This window comes from Caretta caretta, chromosome 3 (genome assembly GCF_965140235.1).
Source record: "Caretta caretta isolate rCarCar2 chromosome 3, rCarCar1.hap1, whole genome shotgun sequence".
NCBI lineage: Eukaryota > Metazoa > Chordata > Testudines > Cheloniidae > Caretta > Caretta caretta.
The window spans coordinates 111,888,239-111,908,822 of record NC_134208.1 but is presented as its reverse complement, the minus strand read 5'-3'; the positions used below and the strand labels follow the sequence as shown (position 1 = coordinate 111,908,822).

The window sequence follows — 20,584 nt, the reverse complement described above, 5'->3', positions numbered from 1 at the left end:
ACATTTCCTTGTGCAGCCCACTATAAACTACTTTAAGGGTTCTTCCTCAAGTCTTTTATTTAAAGAAATCTGAACTAATATTTGGTTTCTTCCTGCAAGCCAAGCGGTCTGAAATCTGAACTTTCTGAAACCCAATGGTAATTCTGATTTTGGAAAAAATTGTAATTTATTTCCAAATGCTGGCATTAATCACAGTGATCCTTTCTTTTATTTCTGTCAGGGCACAGTTAGATGTAAATAAAATTTTCTTTTTAAAACATGCTTTTAAATAGAATCTAATGGCTTGTTAAGGACAGTAGATTGACTGTCCATGGCTCTGATCCAACCAAGTTCTTAAGGTCATGTGCAAATTCAAGCATGTGAGTAGTCCTGCTGATGTCAAGAAAATACTTGAGAATACTCATATGTTTAAAGTTAAACATGTGCTTTAGTGTTTTGCTCAATCAGAGCCATACAGACCAAAGTCCTCTTCACATACATACATACATACACACACATACATACCCCAAACATCAGAAAATTAAGCTTTCCTCATAGTTCCCACCCGCTGAACTGAAAGGACCAATGGCATAGTTCCAGGTTTATCAGCATCTCTAATCCCTTCTTGGCTTCTTTAAGAGCATTTACTCAGGTCTCAGGCATCTTAGCTGTCTTGTCTCTTGGGGCACATCCCGCTTCCTTCAGACTGGGTATTTGGGCTTGCAGCATCCCTGCATTTCACTAAGTTTAATCTAGCAGGTCTGACCTTAGTCCAGTTTTGTTCTCTCTTTCAAAGGGCCATGACTACCAGTGACCAGCCAGCTGTTGCAAGGCACAATACATTTATTTTTTGAACAAAAGCGTTACTGAGAAAGCATATCAGAAAACAATTAAAGGTCTTCACACTTGCTAGGCTTACCAGAAGTCATCCATAGGGGAATCTGGCAGGTTTCAAAGTCCTTCAGACACTTCCCACAGGGATCCACACTATCCCTTCTTTTCCCTTCTCTAAGTTAGCTGGCTTGTATAGTGGAGCAGTGAAGCCCTGGCAACATGGTCCTCAGTGTGGGCAGAACAAACCCACCTGGGACCCTGGGTAATTACTCGCATGGCTAGCTCATGCTGAGTTTGTGCTGCCACAGCTTCACTGGTTCCATTAAGCTAGCTAAATTAAAGCGAGCTCAGGTATGTCTACACACAAGTTGCAATCACAGGGTGCGAATGCAATGTAGACATATTCTCATTCTCAACTAGTGCAGCCTTTGCCAGTACAAAGAGGTCCAAAAACATGTAAGACATCAGCTCTTAGATGAAGAGCAGCTGACTCAAGCTGAATGCAGTCCCCGGGCACTGGCCATAGGCAGCTTTGTGGGACTTCAGCCAGGGAAGACACCTCCCCTTGCTTCCCTCCCTGGCGGCAGCTCTGAAAACCTGCATGCTGGTACCAATATCCGAACCCCATGAAAGTTAAAAGTCAATGGATGGGATTGGTTCCAAGCAAAATGTTGCCATTAACCAGAAGTTAATATCAGGGTTGCTATTAAGTGACATCCACGGTCTATAGGAAGCTGAAAGTGAGGACAATGTACAATGAAAGTGAGGTACAGAATGCCACTGCCTGCCTTCCCCATAGCTTAGGGTGCCGGGAGCACACCAGGCCCAGGCCTAAATCCTTTCACTAGGTCCCAGACAGCTTCTGATGCTAGTATAGGACCTCGATCCTAATTTTCATATGGATCAAGCGCCAGCTGTAGCAAAGACCAAATTTTGATCTATGAATGAACATGACAGCTGCACTCCTCTGGGACAATGCAGATCACAAAGCCAGGAAAAAGCACGCAAGAGCTGGGGACAAGGTGTCCTCGGTCCAAGGTAGTTGGGTAGGGAACAGTCTTTCAGAGGAAATCAGATGAAACCAGAGTCTTTCCATCCTTAGGAAATACTCCAAAACTGTCCTCTTCAAAAAGGCCTTGTCTCACTTCCAACATTGACACTCCCTTCTACCAAAAAACTACAACCAACCATCCAAGAAAAAATAAAAAAGAAGAAACAAAAAACCCTGAAGCACCCCTCCCCTGCTGCAAAACAAAAGTAAATGAGTAAAATTTTAAAAGCCCTAGTAGAAGCCTATCCCCAGTAGAATTTTAACCCTGAAATGGGAGACTTGCCTGATATACCATGAAGTCTGCTAGGGACTTTGCCGTTGCTATTGATTTTATGTAGAAGGTGCTCAGACACTGTGGTGATGCAGCACAGTATAAAATCCTTGGATACGTAGGAACATAGGGGTTGCTACCAGCTATCCCTACCATAAATCACTGAACAGCCCAATAGCCCAACAGCTAATAGCTTTCAGTCAGTAAAACTGATGTGGGTCCGATTTGAAAAGGCAACCTAGAGGCAAGAGGTTCTCTACATCATTACCAATCTCTTGAGTCATCTAGTCCATTAATATTGGGTTTTCTAATAAAATATTCATTGTCCATTATTATAATTTACTTCAGTTAAACTTGTTAAAGAATAAAAATAAAACAGCACATTTTAATAGCTGTTTGAGAAATGTATTATGTTTTGCTAAAATTCTGTCTTTCTTCAGCTGTGTTGCATGACTGTATTTTCCAGAGGCCTCCTATACAGTAATTACACTTATGCTTGTCTCAGAAGTACAGCTTCAGGATATAACAGAGTAGACAGATCACTATCATCTCAGCCCTTCATCTTCTGGAGATAGATAAACTGGGTTTTATGTGGTTTACAATGTGGGGGGGGGGGGTTCAGAGGAGAATTTAAGATTTAACAAGATTCTGTCTGGTTCAGTTTTCAGGAGTGCTAAGCACTCATGTGGGCTACATAAAAGCTAAGCCTGATCTTTAGCCTATACCCAGTGGGGACAGGCAACACACTAGAACAACTCTGCCTGAGGTACAGTACAGTCTTCTCTCTCACACACACAGTGACAGAATGAAAGTGGAAGGCAACAGTAAGTTAGGTTGCTGAGGCCCTCTCCCAGCCTACCTCTGACTGGCTTATCAGGATGACTCCCTACTTTCCACACTGCAATACCCATGTCATGCAATGCCCTCCCCTTCCTCACAATAGATTCAGGGAGTCTAAGGCCATAGGGGACCATTGTGATCATGTAGCCTGACCTCCTGTATACCACAGACCATAGAACTTCTCCAACATAAATCCTAGAACATATATTTTAGAAAAACATCTAATCTTGATTTGAAAATTGCCAATACTGAAGAGTCCACATCACCCTTGGTAAACTAGGTGTGCAGAAATTCTCCCAAAAGGGCCGTAGTTTGGAGTTTAATGTATCCATATACCCATAGCATATATCATTTGAAAGCTTATTTTATGTATGTTTAGATGAGGTATGATGTGTCACTGTCAAGTGGTGCCATAAGCCTATAGGGGATGTGAAACAATGGTACCCAAAATGAGTGTCATTTTTTGCATAGTTCCAGAAACACTAAAACATGACTATGGCAACAATTTTTACTGTTTATGTTAGTTTCAACATCTTAACGTGGTATTAATTGGTGAGAGCTACCAAAGCATAATGTACTAGAAGATTTTCATTCATTTTGCATAGGTGAGATTTCATCTTCAGAAATGATGAAGATGTTTACAGTTGGCAAAAATGTAAATATCAACATTTTGTAATATACTAACATGAAATGTTGTCACTTTGCATATTCTTAATTGTCAAAGTATCTCATCAGTGATTATAATAATTCTCTATATTTTCAATTGAAATTTGCTGACCAGATCAGTCTCATACTGAAGATTGTGCACCAGTAGATTGTGTGCCCATAGTTAGTACTGCATGGTGGGTAGATATCAATGTATGTGAATTCCTAATGTAATGTTTCTCCATTTGTAATCTTTTCTACTTACAATGTAGCATCTAGCCTGCCTGGTGGAAGATTTTAATTTGTAATTGCCTAGGCATGCAGTACCAGCCTTTGAAATATTCTAGAAACTAGCTGTGTAATTCAGTGACACTTCTGCATAGATCAGTCTTAGTGTTAGAAGTGACACTACACAGCTTCATATGCAAAAGCTATGAGAGAAGGAAGTGGCATAACAAGAAGTTGTGAAGATGAAATCCACGAACAAGTTCTTGCCTCTGCACTGAAGAGGGATGAAGAGCATGTTACAGCTCTTACCAACCATGTGATTGCCACACAGGCGCTTTATTCCCCAATAGCTACAATTCTCCCATCATAACAATTTCATTCAGTTATGCTGGTTTCCTCCTTTTTAGGGTTCCATTTGGCCTCATGACCACAATATGCCAATTATGAAGAGTTCTGAACATCACTGTATTTGTGCTATATGGAAAATACCCATACCATATTTTAAACGGACCTGAAGCAGGGTGCTTAACCCATTGTTTCCTCCAACCATGCAAACTGTGCATAAGGACTGCAGCTATAGACAGGAGTGAGTATACCATTAACATTATTATTTTGTTAGTGAAACGTAAAGAGCTCCCAGTGAAGAAACTACAGCATTTATCTCAAGGAAACATGTTGTTTGCAGTGTTGTAGCTGTGTTGGTCCCAGGATAATAAAGAGACAAGGTGGGTGAGGTAATATCGTTTATTGGACTAATTGTGATGGACTGGTAAATGTAACATATCAGCAGATCATGACGGGTGTAGTTTTTAAATTGTTTCATGCCTATTGTATAAGCTCTCTTCAGAAAATTCTCTGCTTAAATTCGATGGGCACATCCTCTCTCATTTTTTCCATCTCCACAGTGCTAACCAATATCAGTGAATGTGGCTCTAACATCTGCTAAATATAAAAATAAATAAATAAGGACGTGCTTTAAATCAGAACCATGCTCTGGTTGTCTCAGTGCCTTTTCTGTCTGAATTGCCTTGTCAGTCTCTTTAGGTTGTAAACTCCATAGTGCAGGAACAGCATCTTCCTTTGTGTCATACAGTATCAAGCACACTATCAGCACTGCACAATTATCAAGTAATTGCCCCTCGTCATACAGGCAGAATTTCTGATGTGCTGAGGGGTGCTCCCCACAGGTTTTGCACCAGGCCCTGCCCCCGCTCCAGCTCTTCCCATTCTTACTCTGCTCCCACCCTGCCTTTTTCCGCCCCATCCCCCAAGAGCACCCAGTCCTCGCTCTTTCCGCCTTCTCCCCAGCACCTCCTGCATGCCACAGAACAGCTAATCCGCGGCAGGCAGGAGGTGCTGGGGGGTGAGGGAGAGGGAGGCGCTGATTGGCAGGGCCGCCTATGGGTGGGAGATGCTGGGAGGAAGGGGAGGCACTGGTAGGGGGGCTGCCGGTGGATGCTAAGCACCCATCATTTTTTTCCACAGGTGCTCCAGCCCTGGAGCACCCACGGAGTCGGCCCTTATGCCCCTCGTAACTGCATGTTTCCATTTAGAGAAACAAGGTGGATGAAGTAACATATTTTATTGGACCAACTTCTGTTGGTGAGAGAGACAAGCTTTTGAGCCTACAGAAAGGTCTTCAGGTCCCAGAAAATGCAGCATGAAACCATTTAAAATCATTTGCACACATCATGACCTGCTGATGGTTTACATTTGCCAGTCCACCAGAAGACTGTATATTTGTAATGAAATAGGTCCATCATAAATGTAATGAACAGAACATGGGGCTCCCCTTTCCTTTACTGTATCTTTTCTACTGTAATGAAAAATGACCTGTACTGAATTATAGATTTTTTTTAACACATTCTTATTCACACTGTAATGGGTTTCTTCCCTTGTGGGATTGTTGTGTTAGAGCTCTGCAAATCATGTCATTTTTGGTTTGCTGGCAATTCTGAAAACTAGAAAAAAAATGGTTTTACATTGAACTGAAAATGAAATTTTTCATATGTTAGGCAAATCAAAAACATTATTTTCCAGGCAAATGAAACAGTTCAATTAGACAAAACCAATATATTTTCTTTTTATTTCAAACATTTAAAAACATTCAAAAATATTTTAACAAAAATTAAAGGAAATTTTGAAATGAAAGTCATTTTGAACCAAAATATCAAAACATTTCATTTTGAAAATGTCAAAACAAATCATTTAGATTTTGGGGGGGGTTATTTTTGACCAACACAATTTGGTGAAACTGACACAAACCTGCATTTTTTACCAAAAAAGTTTTGGGGGAAACATTTTGCTCAGCTCTAGTTGTGATAAGTAATAAGCAGTCTGAGAAGGTGTGAAACGTAACACAAAAGGACCTAATTTATTTAGGTGATCAGTCTGTGAGCTTTTGCTTGTACAGCAGTTTCCCCTCCCCCCCTCGATTTATCAGTATTAAATTAAAGTAAGCCTGTAGGGGTCTATTTCTACTTAATTGTGATCTGACTATTTCAACAAGATAAATGTCCATTTATGAAGCTATCAGGCAGAATACAGCATTATTTTGTGTAGATTTTAATTTTTGTCTATAAATCACATTTTCTAACACCACTTGTGAGAAGTACTTGTAGTTATTTGAATAAAATCAAGCCTTTCTCCAGTTCTAAACTGATAAACACTTGTTTATAATCTTAAATCTCTGACTTTGCTTCCGCTATCAAAAGCCTTATGCAAGAAACAGTAGAGACTGTCATATCTAATCACATACTCACAAAATATTTGTCTACATCAAGCCATCTGTTCTGGCAGGCTTTTTCCCCCTGCGTCCCAAAACAGAGCAAGACAAGGTTACAATTATCTTCATTCATAATATTATCCTACCTCTTTCCTGTGATCTGACACTCACTTGTTGTGACCTGACTTCCAGAAGATTGCCTTCTGGAAAACCTGATGCACAATTGCTGTATCTAGTTGTCAAGTTATTACCATGCACTGTCATTTCATTACCTGATACTCACACTAGACAATCTGTTGCAGATGATTATACAATGCTTCGTCAGGAGCCAAAGCAACAGAGTCCTGCTATCGTTTCTGAAATGTTTCTTCATGCTAGAACTGGCAGGCAATGGTAATTCTTCACATGATTCAAAAAGGTGTAGGCATGTTTGTGCTCTGTTAAATGAGCAGGCTAGAGGCCTGTGTTTCTTTATATATTGTACGCATTTGACATTGTAAATGGTTTAGTGCCTGCTGAGGATGTACTTTTGGTCATGTCTGTCATTAAAATATATTTTTATTCAGGGTAGAGTTAGAAAGCTTCCATTTCCTGCGTTCTGATTTTGTTTCCCAGCAACTAAAGAATGTCGGCACAACTGGAAACTATCACATTAATTACACGCAACTTCTCTCCTGCACTTAGCATTCCCCTCACATGGTGTGACAATTTCTCTCTTTTTCAACCTATATTTGGGGGACTCTCAAGCATCTTGGACCTGAAACTTAGCTTCTGTTGTTGTTTTTTTAAAAGAAACAAATAACCCCCTTACACTGATGCCCACAGACATACCACTACTTCAACAAAGCAAAAGGGCACCATGCTGTGAAGTACACACACAGGGCATTGGCAACTCTTGTGTCCAGCAATAGCAAAACACAAAACATTATTCACTTTCCCTTTTAAATATTAAACAATTTCTGCCCTTTGGCCTAGGATTTTTCACCACACTTCTGACTTCCTATCCGTACACATCAGTTTCTATTGGTATCTTCACTTTGAAAGAGACGGGGATCCTAAAACTTCTATTTCATGAATGAAACTACCTTCTCAACTATTCTTCCATCTCTCTGACCCTACCTGAAGCAATGTAACCATGTTTAGTAAAGGTCACTGAAAATGCTAAGATCAGTCAAGCTGAGATAATATGTGACAGAACACTCTACTGAGGTGGAATAAAAACATGCCAATATTACAGGGTTTATTTACAGTGGACACAAACCTGCTCCCATTGAAGTCATCGAATGTTTTGCCATTGACTACAATGGGAACAGGATCTTCTACTAATTCTGGTTGAGCTGTTCCTTTCACTTCCCATCATAGTTTGCACACAGCAGTTTCTTATAACCTGAGGTGACAGTAAGTAATACTCTCTGCTGTTAAAAAAAAAAACCCAGCAGTCATATTTAACTCATGCACTCTGCTTATTAGAATTATAAACACTTTTTCTTAGACTTGGTCACCCTTGTTGTGTGTCTTAAAGAGCTGAATACATAAAAGTGTTAGGAGCAGAGTTAAACACAAAGAAATCATACTTCTTAGAAAGATAAAAGCTATTTTCACACTAGTAAGGTCAAATACTTCGGAATTATTTTGAAAATGAGCTAATCGTCTAATCAATTACAGTCACTGTTGTTACTGACTTTGTTTGTTTGGCTCATATAGAGATATAAATTACAAACTTCTACAAAATTATTGGTTTGCAGCCTTCACACCCAGAGCTTTTGTTTTCCTTGTAGATGGATCTGAATAGCCTTGAGCTTTGGCACCTTCAGATCTATCCAGTTCAAGCTCTGATTCTTGCAACTCAGACAAATCTACTATTTAATATTTGTATATACCAATGTAGTTGTGCATGTTCCCTTATAGCAGAATAAAGGCTTGTTTTCTGTTTACAGTCTAGGTTAGTTATTAGCTAGAGAACCACAGAAGACAGAAAACACAACAAAAGTCATTTTAGAAGACTGTAGGTTTTATGCCAGTAAATTCAGGGAGGCAGAAGGCCCCACATCTTTTGTGCTGGAGTTGCTATCCAAAGGAGGATTTCATGTTACGGCAACCCAGGGTCTAATCCAAACCCCACTGAAATCAGTGGGAGTTTTTCCATTGACTTCAATGGACTTTGGATCATGGCCAAGGAGACAAATCAGATCTGAGTGCTATTAATTTTGTGATGGACCAGATCCAATACAATTACATTAAGTTTTCCATTCAGTGCATGGTGTTTTATTTATATTTGTATATGCAATTACAAAGCGATAATCAGGCGCATCTACACATGGACCTGAGTAGAAGAAAAAAGAGAAGACTGTGACAAATGAAAAGACAGAAAAGAGACTTAAAAACTTCAGGCACATTTTGGTTTTACGTAGGGCTGAAATTCAGTGTGGTCAGCCCTCAGCTGTTTGCGAGGGCAATTTGTACCTTCAAAAATTGCATGGGCAATTTTATGTACCTGCAAATGACTAGCAAGTATTAGCACATGCAGATCTCTCCTCTTGTGAGACAGGTAGTTAGCCTGTGCTAATATCTGCACCTACTGGTCATTTGCAAGTACACAAAATACAGATGTAAATTTTGCAGATGCAATCGGGCATTTGAAAATTTAGGGCTAATTAATCTTGAAATATTTTTGAAAAAACTAAAAATAAACATTTTCCCCTCACAAATTAAAAAGTGTGAATTTTTTTTTTACTTTGTAGCCTTGTAATTTAAATAGAACTGAAGTTCCTATTCATTTTATAGCCCTTTTCAAAACAATAGTTTGCAAAAATTTAAGAATATTTTGTCCTAAAATAAAAATTAATTAGCTAATACACTCATGAACGCTCCAGCAGTCCAACTAATGGCTATGCAATCTGCTCATCTCTGAAACTTCTATCTTCTTCTCCTCTTGTTAGAGTGTCCACATAAATTCAGCCTGGAAAGGCAGATACTAAGGGAATATGCTGGTAAGACAATGGGCTGTGGATGGGTGTGTGCACAAGTCCAACCTCATTCAAGTTTTTGCGTATGCATTTTGGGCTATTGACTGGACAAGGTAGCCCAGCATTACTTTGCTTAACACTTAAGGACTTTATCTTGCAAACTCAACTCCCATTTCAGTCAAGTAAGTTGAGGGCATAGATTCATAGGGTATGTCTACACTGCAACCAAATGCCTGCATCAAGCCCATGTCACCTGACTTGGGCTGGCGGGGCTCAGGCTATGGGACTGTAAAATTGCCGTTTAAACGTTGCAGTAGAGCAACTTCAGCCCAAGCCCAAATGTCTAAACTGCAGTTTTACAGCCTCATAGCCCAAGAGCTAGCCACGCAGTTTTAATTGTAGTGTAGACATACCCGTAGATTCTAAGGCCAGAAGAGACCATTGTGATCATCTAGTGTGATCATCTGTATAGCACAGGCCTTAGAACTTTCCCAAAATAATTCCCAGAGCATACCAGTTCCTCACAGGAGGCATGCAGCAGCATCTTGCAGGATTGGAGCTCACAAGACTTCATTTAACCCTTTAATAATATTTTACACTTTTAAAGTGCCAAGGCTTTCAAAGCACTTGACAATCATCAACTAAATTTCTCAACTCATAAGTGAGATAGGTATTGTTATAATCATCATTTTACATATGGATAGACTAAAGCTCAGAAAGGTTCAGTGCCTCATCTGGAGTCACACAGAAAGTCAGGAATAAAACATCCCTGTGTTCTAACCATTAGATGACTGTTCTTATGAGAGATGAAAAGAGACTACAGTCACAATCAAAACTATCTGCGAGATAAATATCCTGTACTTTAAAATTGACACAGTGCAGCCAAGAGGATCTGAGCAACATCATTGCCAGGAGGTGTTGGAGATGGATCGGCCATGTGCTTTGGATGGAAACTGATTCCATCACCAGAGTAGCAATAAGATGTACACCTGAAGGCAAGCAAAAACAAGGCCGCCTGAAAACAACGTGGCGAAGAGCTGTGGAAACCAAGCTGAAAAACTGGGGCACAGCTGGGGAACCATTGAAAAGACTTGCCAGAAACAGACAGGAGTGGAGGAGCTTCATTGCTGCCCAAACGCCAGAGGCATAATGAGAACATGATGATGATGACTTTAAAATATTTGAACAACTTGTCATTTTTACTTGGTTTAGTATTTCATAACACTCATTGATCTTAGTTTGATGACAATCTTCCTGTCCCAGCACATGGATATGACAGTACGAAAAAGTTCCTCAAACTGTGTTAAGTTTGCTAAATAATGAAACATTTGTCTGGAGCCCAGGAAAGTTAATTTAAACCAGGGATGTCACACATGCTGTATTTCTATGGTGATTTGGATATCTCTGAACATGGGGTCACAATTTAGTGAACTGATGTCTCCATGGATTACAGTAAAAACCAGGATGGCAAAAGCTTACCTGCATTGTAAAGGCAAGGTCAATATAAAATAAGCCTGGATACCTCACAGTAGTAAAATTAGAGACCATAGGTACTCTCACTGTGAAACACTGGTGTCTTTTCTTTGAGAAAGAAAATCAAGGAGGCTTGTCTAGTGACTGTGTTACAGACCATAAATGTTACAGACAACATCAGCTTAAAATGAAAAGAGTATGTTAAATGGTCTTTGTGAAAACTGCCATTTTAAACACACTGCAAACAAGTTCAATGGAAAAACGTCCTCCAGATTGAGTTTCTGGTTCGCATTGTACACATGGTAACCTGAATTGCAAGTTCTAGGTCTCTGGAGCCATTCACTTCTAACCAAATTGCACTAAATTTATTCAGAATGCCATTATGATTATTTGAATTCCAGTAGCCTTCAGAGGACTGGGGACCCACTGTGCAAGGCACCATACATACATATAATAAGAGACAGTTTCTGCCCCTAAGAAGCAAATAGCCACATCAGATTAAGAAAGGATTATTATCCCCATTTTACAGATGAGAAATTAAATGATTAGCCCAACGTCAAACAGGAAGTCTGTGGAAGAACTGGAGGTTTGTCCCAGGAGTCCTGACTCCCAGCCAGGGCCTTAGCCACAAGATCATCCTACCTCTCTGCTTCATCAAGGAAAATCAGTGCTTATATACACGCTGCCTGGCATATAATATTTCATTTTTAGATAGCACTTTTCATCTGGCAGTCTCAATGCACCTTACAAAAGTGGTTCAACATCATTGTCCCCATTTTACAGATGGGGTAAATGAAGTACAAAGAGGTTAAATGACTTAGCAAAAGTTGCACAGTGAGTCAATAGGCACAGCTAAATATAGAGTTTATATCACCCAACTGCTGCCCTACCCACTAGGCCACACTGCCACAGTGCCCTGAATAAAGAATGAAATGTTATGTTAAATATGTAGATAGGACTTCAGACTTCTCTGATCCAGAATTCCTATCTCTCATCAATTCAGCACATGTGCTGGGTGGAGGAAGGAGATTGTGTTGTGGGGAAGCAGGGGAGGGATCAGAGAAATGAACCTAACACTGGACTGGACTTGAAGAAGTGATCTGCTGCATCAGGACTGAATAACAGACTTTCTGCTCTGGAACAGATAGGAGCTTGAGAATTGTCATTCAGAGCTGGAGGGTCTTGCACTGCATTCATGCAAGGGGAAGACTGGTCATTTTCTTTCCTAAGTTGGCTGAGAAGTTTGCAGGACCATTAGTGTTGATTTTCAATAAGTTGTGGAGCACTGGGGAAGTTCCAGAAGACGGGAAAGAAAGCAAAACCTGTGCGAATTTTTAAAAATGGTAAATGGGATGACACAGGTCGAGGACAGATAGAGGCTTGTCAGCCTGACATTGATCCCAGGGAAGATATTGGAGTGGCTGATATAGTACTTGATTAATAATGAAATAAAGGGTGATGATATAATCAATGCAAATCAGCATGGGTTTCTGGAAAATAGATTCTGTCAAACTAACTTCATGTCTTTTTTTGATGAGATTACAAGATTGGTTGATAAAGGTAACAGTGTTGACCCAGCACACTTAGACTTCTAGAAGACATTTGACTTGGTACCACACAACATTCTGATTAAAAACTAGAATGATTTAAATTTAACATGATACACTGTCTCAGGGCTCTTCTCACTGCTAGGGTGCCTCCTCCTGTCTGCCTCTGGGGATTAGCACCTTTTGGGTCTGGCACTCCCTTCTGCCACTTGTTCATGTGCCCTGCTGCTTCTCTCCTTCTTCAACTCAAGGTGCTTTCTCTTCGTGGATTGGCCCTATGGTCACGTCACTATAGTCCTCGCCCTCCGGGATAGCAAAGTCCTGTTGGGATGACTGTCTCAGGAAGTCTTTGGCTCTGTTGCCCAATCTGTGCCACTTCCCTTAATAGCTGGTAGGGGAACCCAGGCCCGCCCTCTACTCCGGGTTCCAGTCCAGGGAACCTATTTCTAGCATCTGTGGTCTGTTTTCTTCCAGACTCTTCTCTTTCTCTGGACTCCTTCCTACATTTTCTGGCTCCTGCCCTCCCACCCAATTTACCAGCCCAATCTCCCTCCTAGGAGTGACTGCAGCCTACTTCCCCTGCAGCCCCTTTCTGCTCCCACATTCCTGGCTTTATACTAGCCCTGCCTGTTCCTTCTCGGATGGGCCTTCCAATCAGCCTTCCAATGCCTGAATCTCCCCCAGACACAGCCTATCAGATTAAATATAATAATTTCACCTGCTCGGCCTTGCGTGGGGTGAGCACCCCATTAAAGACACATTAAATGGATCAAAACTGGCTAATGGATAGGGCTCAAAATGTAACTAAATGGGAAATTGTCATTGAGCAGGTCTGTTTCCAGTTGGGTCCTGCAGGGACTGGTTCTTTGTCCTACACTATTTAACATCTTTATTAACAATCTGTAAGAAAACATAAAATCATCAGTGATAAACTTTGCAGATGACACAAAAATTGAGGGAGTAGTAAATAATGAAGAGGACAGGTCACTGATTCAGAGAGGTCTAGATTGCTTGCTAAATGGAGTGCAAGCAAACAGTATTCATTTTAATATGGCTAAATGTAAATGTATACATTTGGGAATAAAGAATTAGGGCCATACTTACAGGATGAGGGACTCTATCCTTGGAAGCAGTGACTCTGAAAAAGATTTGGGAGTCATGGTGGATAATCTGATGAACATGAGCTCCCAGTTTGATGTGCTGGCCAGAAGAACTAATGCAATCCTGGGATGCATATACAGCGGAATCTCAAGAGAGGTTATTTGACCTCTGTATTTGGTGCTGGTGTGACCATCGCTGGAATACTGTGTCCAGTTCTGGTGCCCACAGTTCAAGATGGATTTTGTTAAATTAAAGAGAATTCAGAAAAAAGCCACAAGAATGATTAAAGGAATAGAAAACATTCCTTCTAGTGACAGACTTAAGTAGCTCCATCTGTTTAGTTTAACAAAACCTTTGGCATGCGGCCCATCAGGGAAATCCACTGGTGGGCTGGGGCGGTTTGTTTACCTGCAGCGTCCACAGGTTCCATGATTGCAGCTCCCACTGGCCACAGTTCACAGTTCCAGGCCAATGGCGGTTGCAGGAAGTGGTGTGGGCCAAGGGATGTGCTGGCCGCTGCTCCCCGCAGCCCCCATTGGCCTGGAACAGCAAGCCGTGGCCAATAGGAGCTGCTATTGGCCAAACCTGTGGACGCTGCAGGTAAACAAACTGTCCCAGCCCGCCAATGGATTTCGCTGACGGGCTGTGTGCCAAAGTTTGCCCATCCCTGGGTTAGTCCATAAGCACCTGCACAGGTAATAAATATTTAATAATGGGCTCTTCAATGCAGTAAAGAAAGGCATAACATACTCCAATGGCTGGAAGATAAATTTGGACTGGAAATAAGGGATACATTTTTAACAGAAAAAGTAATTAATAATTGGAACAATGTATCAAGGGTTATGGTAGATTCTTCGTCACTGACAATTTTTAACTCAAAATTGGATGTTTTTCTAAAGATCTGCTCTAGGAGTTATTTTGGGGAAGTTCTATGGCCTGTGTTATACAGGAGATCTGAGTAGGTGATCATAATGGTCCCTTCTGGCCTTGGAATCTATGTATGAATCATTGCCGATTGAACTATGGACAGATAAAAGCATGAGCCTCTCCTCCACAGCCTGAGTTAAAGGACTAAGTCCTGTAAGTAGGAGCTCTAAAGGAATCACATCCTCTGTGGATCAGGCACAGAAGGAACCAGGTGACACCCATGGAGCACTGGGTTACGCTAACATGCACGATCCCCCTGTGCTCCAGGCTGTTCAGGAAGGCATTCTGTTTGTCAGAATACTTTCTGGTGCTTCCAAACACTCTGGCTTTGCCTAACAGACACACCCCAGCTTTGAAAATGTAGCAAAATCACTTTGGCTTTGGCACTTTACTATTTTACCAAGTGGGAAAAGATAAGGATCTGCCAGTAAAGGATCTTTATTTCAAAGATTGCAAGAAATAAAAATAACACGGGTGCTATTCATTCTTGGTATTAATCCCCCCCTGGTTATGGAGAGGGGTATAAAATCTTCCTTCCTTCAGGCCAGACAGTGATACTCTTACACTCACATCAAAGTAAATGGGACCAGATGAGGAGTATGGCACTCCCAGCATGAGAAAGTGTGTCACATTCTGGCCATTTGTAAAGAGTGCCCCTATCACTCACACATCCAAAGTGCATGTACGTTAACAAGTTTAAAACACACAGTATTACACATGTACGAGAAACTGCTAGTGATTTAGGATTAGGAAGGGAAAGTGAAAGGAAAAGGTTAATGACTGCCATGAGGAAAAGAGCGGCACTGAATCTAGAAAAAAGAGAAGACTAAAGCAGGAGGAAGATTGATTGTTTCTGGAAGAAAATCTGTCCTGAGGAGTCTGATGAGGGATGCTGCCAATGTATTTCAATTCAAGTAAGATTTTAAAAAGGAAGACTTGATAGCCGCACACACACACACACACACACACACACACACACACACAGAGTCAAGCTAGCAGCAATATTTGGACAATTCACTCTCCCTCCAAACCCTTGGGATCCTCTAGACTCAAGAAGAACGAAATTAGCCTAGGACTGTACTTAAATTAATAGATTTACAGAATTTAAGAAAAGAAGGGACCATTAGACCATCTAGTCAGATTCCTGTGTAACAGAGAATTTCACCCAGTTATCCTTGAATTGAGCCCAGTAACCTGTGTTTGACTAAAGCATATTGATTCAGAAATACAGAATCTGCCAGGCGATTGACCTCATTTGAATCACAAGTGTCAGAAGCAGTCAAGGAGGCTGTGAGTGATGCTTGGGGACATAGGTGCTGAAAGACCATTTAGAAAAGAAATATCCCCTACTAAGAAAAAAGATATGAAAAAAGAGAGAGAGACCAGGCACACCTGTCAGCAGTTCTGTGTCCCAAGGATCATCAGCATTTTCTCCTCGAATCTCCATCAGTCTCTACATCCTTTGTAGCATCTTGGAGTATGAAAATGTTGTGAAATACAAACAGTAATTTCTGGAACTTGAACGATGCAAATGAGATAAGACATACTGTCTGAAACAGGGGCCCCAGAAAGCAAGCACTAAGCGAATCACCATCTGCACAGACTGTCGTATAATAACACTGAAAAGCTAATCTATGGATTGATGTTGCTATTTGATGTGTTTTCCAGCAAACCTTTCATCAGATTCACTGCTGCAGCTGATACTTATTAGCATGTGTCTTTTCATAAAAGGCTAGTACCCGGTAGAATTAAGTAGTGTGTTTGTGCATAGAATTATGTGCATGGTAAACTGAAAAGCAACGTGTTCCTAACATAGCCGATATGCAGGCCTGCTTTCAGTTTGTCATGACACAGTTGGATTGCGTCTGACTGCTCTTACCTGCCCAGCTCAAACCAGGCGCTCTCAGGGAACAAGGAGTACTGTGTGTGGAGCTGATCAAAACTTTTCTGTTGAAACTTTTTTGATTAAAATTTTCCTTTTTTCCCTAAATTAAACCTTCTGGGAAATTTGTGTTTCATTTTAAAGTGTCCATTTTTTTCAGAAAATAGACAAAAACTGACAAAATGTGGCTATTGTTTTTTTGTCTAAAACCAAAAATTTTTACAGGAAATTTTGATTTTTCTCCTCCAAATGTCCTGTTTTCAACCAGCTGTGAGCATTTGTATTGCGGGTTCTGACAAGACCACAGTCTGATCAACCTGTTGTGGGAATTTTTAGCAGTAACCTGGAGTGCGCTTTGTTGCACAATTCTCTAATACCTGGATTGGTTTTCGATTTGGTTTGTTTTAAGTAGGACAGACAGCGTAATGAGCCTGGTCCAACTCCCATTGACATCAGTGAGTTTCAACTGATGTTTTGGCAACTTATTTTCTTCTATAGGCCATTGATTTCAATCAGCAATTGGCAAGACTGAGCCAAGTTTGTGCAGCAAGGTGCAAATCCTGCCTTAGGCCATGCCCCAGTGAGGCTCCCTTGAGAGTGAAACTTGTGAGCTTCTTCCATGTAGAAGCAGAGTATGCAGAGGTGGGCGGAGGCACACAGCCAATTCAGGTTATGGGGTTGGGCAGGAATGGAGAATCTGCCACTATATAGATTCTTCTGTCCTCTTTCTCCCACTGCCTACCCCTTTCCCCCGACATCAGAGTAGCCAAACTGGAGCCACAGAGGCTATTGCAGTGCCGGTACAGGTCTGCTCTTCAACCATTCGTTGGGATGGGAAGGCTTCCGTCCACGTCACCCCTATGAAGCAGAGTAGCACACAGCCTATAAGCTGCTTCTCAGGATTTGGCCCCACCAGTAGACATGTTTGCTATACATAATGGATGTTGATGACTAATGTCATGATAATTCTTATACTGAAAGTATGTTAAACGTAGGATACAGTCTAGCCATTCCATAATGGCCAAACAACTCTAACTAGCTCCTGGGGGAAAAGGGGGGGAGGGGGAGAAAGGGAGGAAGGGGAGAAGCCAAAGCATCAGTTAAAGATGGACATTTTGGATCTCCAGTGACTTGTGAAGTTCCTAGAAAAAGAAAAGGACTTTCTTGCCTACAGTATGTTAGAAGCACATTACAAATATAGTGCAAGTTGCTATTGTATATCCACATAGGTTCTAATGTAGAGCTCTGCTTGTTCAGCTGAAGAAAGGTGTGTGGGGGGGGCGGTACTTTAAACCATTTTGTGCTTCCCCAATCTTGAGGCCAGCCCCTGGCATAATTTAGAGAAGCTTCATGACAGCTCTGAATTATGTCCAGCTGCAATTGTCCACAAATGGTTGTTGTGTAGCCAAGGATTGCAAGAGAGTGCCCCAAAATAATTGTATCCAAGGCCAAAGTTCAGTCACTAGTCTCTCCATTGGCTTTACTTGAAATTGGATAAAGCCCTTAGTTAACGTGTCAGTTAACCTGTTTAAACTGGTGACTCAAGTAGCTACCATTGATAATACAATTTTTAGTTTTGTTTCACCACATGTTCTGCATCAGTTCCTCCTGCTGTATAGAACATGAAGTGAATTTGAAATATCAATATGAAAGATCATATGTTATCAACTAGTCACAAAGCCCATCCCTTGGACTTAATCATTCTTATATTTTTTTTTCCTGTTGGCTTGAGATGGATTCAGAGTAATTTATCATTGGATTCACCAGGTCCCATGGTAAGTTAGTTCTTCATCAACTGAAATCTTTAAAGCAGGATTGCATGTCTTTGCAAAAGATAAGCTCTACTAGTTCAAACCAGAAGTTATGGGCTTGGTGCAGGAATTACTGCGAGAGGTTATATAGCCTTTGTTATGAAAGAGTCAGTTTAGATGATCATAATGGTCCTTTTTGGCCTTAAAACCTGTTAAACCAGTGATCTTAGTGGTAGAAGATCATTTCCAATCTTCTGATCCATTCAGTTACCCAACTGTGAGCTATTTTAGGTATATTCTGCTAAATTTCTCCATTTTATCCCTGTATCACATCTAATCTCCATATTGTGATCTCAGTTGCTGAGAATCTTGTACAATCACTTAATTTATACAAGAAGTGGGACAGCACATAACATCTTCCTTGTTTAAATTCTGCAACATACCTACCCTCCTCTGGTTCAGTAGACAATTCAGAAAACTTGCCAAAATGGTATATATGAGGCAGGGAAGGGGATAACAGATGCCTGAAAAATGCAAATAAAGTAGAAAAAAGAGAGAGAAATAAATCCGAATTACAAATAGGCTTTCACATTCACTGGTTTGTACGTGTTCTGTTTTCATGGACTTTTTCTCAAACACCTGTATTTCTGAGACCCATTTACCTATAAATAACACAATGGCCAAATCCTACTCAGTTTACTCACACAGGCTTGACTTCAGTATGACTGTGTATATGAATAAGATCAGCAAAATATGTTCTTATATATTCTTCTTACTGTATCTCTGAACAGGAATGCAAATAAAGTACTCTTTCTTCCTCACTCTTTCCTTGTAGAAAGGTCATCCTTCAAGACTCCATGGCCGTAGGGTAACCTGGATTGTTTATTACTTTTCTATGAGATTAACTGTAATTTGAGGAAATTGAGCTGAATTATTGTCACTATTGCATGTGAAGATCCAGAATATGCAGCTTTTCTATTTTTAAAGGGCTTGTCTACACAGGGAACTCAGAAAAATTAATCCAAATTAACTAAAGGCATGAATTTAAAGTGGATTGGTTTAACCACATTAAGCCCTGTGGGTATGTCTACACAGCAGCTAGACACCTGCAGCTGGCCTGTGCCAGCCAGCTTTGGCTCTGGGGCTATTTCATTGCTGTGTAGATTTCCAGGCTTGGGCTGTAGCCTGAACTCTGGGACCCTCCTACCTCTCAGGGTCCAAGAGCCCGGGCTCCAGCCTCAGCCCAGAAGTCTACACAGCAATGAAACAGCCCTGTAGGCCAAGCCCTGTAGGTCTGAATTGGTCTCTAGCAGTGTGTAGACATACCCTGTGTGGATTTTCTTATTCAAAATTAAAGTGGCCTTAATTTGGTTTAATTTATTTCACTTTGGAAGTGAATTAAGATAAACTGGAATAAGGCCACTTTAATTCTAAATAAGAAAGGCCACACAGGGGCTTAATGTAGCTTAAACAGTCCACCTTGAATTCACACTTAGTTAATTCGGATTGATTTTTCTGTGCCCCCTATGTAGACAAGCCCTAAGAGTGTGTATTATTGCACACAGCGTATAGAGGCAATATTTTAGGGTAATATAAATGGAAATGCTGTTGTTGGAAACATTAGCATGAATGAACCCTGCTATGGCAGTTCTGCATTCTTATTTTAATTTATCCAAGCAGTTTGTGTGCATTTAGCCGTTAGTCCTGGTGGTCTTTTTTTCTGTGGCAAAAGATTTTGTAAGCTGTATCATATCTGTCCCCTTTTATCATATCTAAAAGGAGCATAAACCCAGGAAAATCAGGATTTATAATGGCAATTTTGGCACAGCATTGCTGATAATGGAAATCAGCATTCACATTATTATTATTCTCCAGATAGCTGTGTAACTGCGCACTTGACCTTCTGAAATTTGTCTATTAATATTATAGGGCATTGAACTATGGACAATAATCATTTTTGGCCCCTAGTTTTGCCCAGAATAGATCTAAATGGCTTTGTGTTTTATTAACAATCCAATGAGACATCCATCCATGTTCTTGATTCTTTTATGAAATGTGGTATGTTCTTGCTAACAAAAGCAGAGATCCCATTTCCTCTCCATTTGTAGTCCAAACATTTAAGTATGGTGTATGATGTTAAAAATTAAGTGTTCTTATAATGACAACAACATAGAGTATACAATCAAAATGCAATCACTTTTGATTACTCTGGGATTAAAACACTGGCACAAAAGATTGGAAAGCTCTGCTGACCCATAATATATTTTTATACTGAACTAGTTAATTAATTATTTAACTGAGATTACATCAATATTTTAGGAATGTTCACTTTCAGCATCTAGAGATGGAATGTAAAATATTTTT

At 40.5% G+C, this 20,584-nt stretch overlaps 1 protein-coding gene and 1 long non-coding RNA gene across 4 annotated transcripts in view; one reads left to right on the top strand and one right to left on the bottom strand.

Annotated features, from left to right (window-relative positions):
* Positions 1-7,135, top strand: part of LOC125634084 (uncharacterized) — a 29,119-nt gene extending 21,984 nt beyond the window's left edge. For all 3 annotated transcript variants that reach the window (XR_007355788.2, XR_007355787.2, XR_007355786.2), the window contains one exon: positions 4,256-7,135. This is a non-coding gene — a long non-coding RNA (uncharacterized LOC125634084). The remainder of the gene's footprint in view (positions 1-4,255) is intronic.
* GRM1 (glutamate metabotropic receptor 1) overlaps positions 1-20,584 on the bottom strand; it is a 348,420-nt gene that overhangs the window by 19,241 nt on the left and 308,595 nt on the right. The window lies entirely within an intron of this gene.